We start from the raw sequence: 3,049 nt of genomic DNA, 5'->3' as shown, positions 1-3,049 counted from the left end.
AGAGAGAGAGAGAGAGAGAGAGAGAGAGAGAGAGAGAGTATGTGTGTCAAATGGATGATGAAAAGGATTTTGGAAAGGGAAAACTTTAGATGAAATGCTTCAGGAAAAGAAGGGAAGGAAGAAACAAGAAGAGAAGGCAGAGTGAAAAACACATTAAATATTCTGATGAAGATTCCAAGTGAGATTTCCTAGAAAAGGGGAAGTTGAGAGGTCAGCCCATGGAGATAACAACATGGAATCCACCTTATAAGCAGGAAGATTCTGTGGAAGATAGAGGTGAAGAAGCTGACTCCTTGACCATCAAACCACTCCAGCAAGTGCCTTATAAGGGGAAAAGCTTATCACAGGATTCATGAGAAAAGGATAGAGAAAGACAGGCATCACCATCATGTGGCAGTATGGAACATGCCAGGGTGAAAGAGGAGTGAGAACATGAGCTGTGGAAAAGGCCTTGGGAGGAGCGGGATAAAGCTTGGTGGGAAGGGGAAAGGTAGAAAAGGAGGAACGTGGCTTGAGAACATTCCAGGAGGGGGAAGGATCATCTTGAAGAGATGGAGCTAAAGAGAGAATGAGAAGGAAAGATGAGGGAGCGACAGAAGGAGGAAGGGAACAGAAGGAATGGCAGAGACTCTGAGACGAGGCACAGAGAGAGAGCTAAAGGCCAGAAGAGAAGTTTCTGCGCATGACAACATTGCAAGAAGACTGCTGAAGGGCACGGCAGGAAGCCAGGCAAAGCAGAAAAACTGGAAGACAGGCTTAAGAGACATCAGCAGAGCAAGAGGAAGAGCAGCTCAGCTGAGTCCTCAGCAGCAGCGTCTGGATCTGGCTCAGAGGAGGAAGAAGAGGGCAGCAGGGAGGGCTCAGCAGGGCAAGAGGGGAGGAGCCTGCAGGCAGGCATTCTGAGGAAGGGTCTAATCTGTCTGCTGAAGAAGTGAGTGAAGAGGAAGAACAGGAGAGGGGAAACCATAGCTCAGTTGTTACAGAGTCAAGGTCTGACGGAGATGTGGGAGAGAGAGAAGTGGGGGGGGGGTGCTGTAACCCAGCCCCATGGTGGAAGGAGGTTACATCCCAACTCTCCAGACCCATCTCCCACTGAGCTGAAGCAGGAGTCTGAAGAGAAATAAAGAAGGCACATGCCCTGTGCTGTGCAAACCAAAGCATATAAAGCCTGCTGAAACTGTATCTGAAATGGTTGAAGATGACAAAGGAGAAAGACACCCTCCTGATTATCTCCATCAGGGAAGTCAGGACCATCCTGAACACCGAACAGCCAGATGTCACTGTGTGGGAGATCCTGCTGGGGAGCAACGTGGCCAAGATCTCCATCGTGATGAATTATGTGGAGATGACCTCAGGAGCCTCCTGGAGACAAAGAAGCAGCCCTTCCTGCCAGGGGAAGTGAAGGCACTGATGATCCAGCGTCTGTGAAGGGTGAAGCATCTTCCTGACAACCGCATCTTTCCACAGAGCCTGAAGTTCTCCTACCTGCTCCTCAGGGAGCATTTAAAATGTTGGTGATCTGGGTTTGGCCGGAGAATATAGCTCACTGTTAAAAGCTTACATGCTGGTAGTGGTGACCCTGTGGTACCAGGTCCCAGAGCCATTAACAGGGACCAAGGAACATGACACTGCAATGCACATGTGATTGGTGGGATATACATTTGCAGATCTATTAAGTTAGAAACACCTATTTCCAAGGAAATCAGGTTGCCCAGACCAACAAAGTCTGTGAGGACCTGGGAACTCCAAGTGAGAAGATTTGGCCTGGTCACAATGACATTCCTGAAATGATGAAAATAAGTTATGCAGAACATTCCAATGATAACTTGCAGAAAACATTTAGGGACCACCACTCTGACCAAGGCTTCCTTCTGAAAAACAACTTCCTGATATAATTCTTGGCTGGAGGAGCAATGCAGAAGATGGCCTGAAATATGAGTACTTGTGAGAAACCCCTCTTCCCTTTGTCCCTTCCCTGTTTCCCATGTGGCCAGCTGAGAATGGGCAGCAGAGGGTTAAGGGCAACAGCAGCACAAATGCCCCCTCCAGCCCCCAGCAGGAGGACTTGGTTACAAACATCTGGGTGATAATGACCTCAAAGGCACCTGCTTCCATCTCATCACCAACAGGGGCCCAGGTTTTAGCCTCAGATTTTAAGTTCATACCAAGGAACAGAGCAAATGAGCTGCAGCCCAGCCATGGCTGTGAACAGGTGTGGAGGGCTGGAGGACATAGAATGCACACCATCCCTTCTGGGGCCCCCACTCTCTCCTCACCTCTCAGGCTCCCCCTCCCCCCTCCTCTGGAGTGTGGTCCCTGTCTGTTGCTCCAGCCTAGGCATCAGCAGGAGTCTTCTTCATGTTCTGTACTCTCTCTAGCCCTGATTTTCTAAGGGAACAGCTAGACCCTGTCCCTGGGAGCAGGGCAGAGTTTTGGTTTGATTCAGATTCAGCACAAAGTTGGACATTCCTGCAAACTTGGCCATTGTGAAGTTTTAGCAGATTTAGATTTGTGTGAAATTTAAAAGGTAAAAATGTTTAAACCTCACTAGTGGCTTCAGTCGTGTCTTCTGCTGTGGAGGAAGTTTGGGCTCTGCTGGACATCATGATTGGGGCTGGGCTTGTGTCCCTCCTTCTGGCGAAGCTTTGTCTTCTGCTCTGCATCGGGACAGGGGATTGCATTGCATTTAGCTCCGTAACTCTCACAGGTCTCCACAGCAGCATTTCATCTATGAGAATCATCAGCAGAACTGCAATAGTAATAGGAGAGAGGCCAACGCAAAAAACAGCGGATCCCAAAGAGACAAACTGAGGAATGGGACGAACGACAGTGACTATTGAGATAACAATGCCAGTTACACACATTGTTCCTCCCGCTGAAGCCTTGGTGAGCGGTTTTCTATATTTGGTACAGCAAGTACCTTCTTGTGAGAGCTCTTGGGAAGTGACCAGTAGAGCATCTGTGGCTTCCATGTTTTACTTGAACCTTTTCTTCTCAAGAAAATGAACTTTATGCCTGGGGAAAGAAAGTTCAAGAAGTTATGACTTGG

The 3,049-nt window shown here is 48.5% G+C and overlaps 2 pseudogenes; both read left to right on the top strand.

Annotated features, from left to right (window-relative positions):
• LOC138161024 (cyclin-dependent kinase 11B-like) overlaps window positions 1-1,050 on the top strand; it is a 1,296-nt pseudogene extending 246 nt beyond the window's left edge.
• A 115-nt stretch (window positions 1,051-1,165) lies between these two features.
• Window positions 1,166-2,157, top strand: LOC138161018 (cyclin-dependent kinase 11B pseudogene; annotated as a pseudogene).
• The last annotated feature ends 892 nt before the right edge of the window (window positions 2,158-3,049 follow it).

Source organism: Petaurus breviceps, unplaced genomic scaffold (genome assembly GCF_028583685.1).
Source record: "Petaurus breviceps papuanus isolate PSGF00001 unplaced genomic scaffold, PetGlider_PUasm1.0 118, whole genome shotgun sequence".
Lineage (NCBI taxonomy): Eukaryota > Metazoa > Chordata > Mammalia > Diprotodontia > Petauridae > Petaurus > Petaurus breviceps.
The sequence above is the reverse complement of the archived record's forward strand: the minus strand, read 5'-3'. Positions and strand labels throughout refer to the sequence as shown.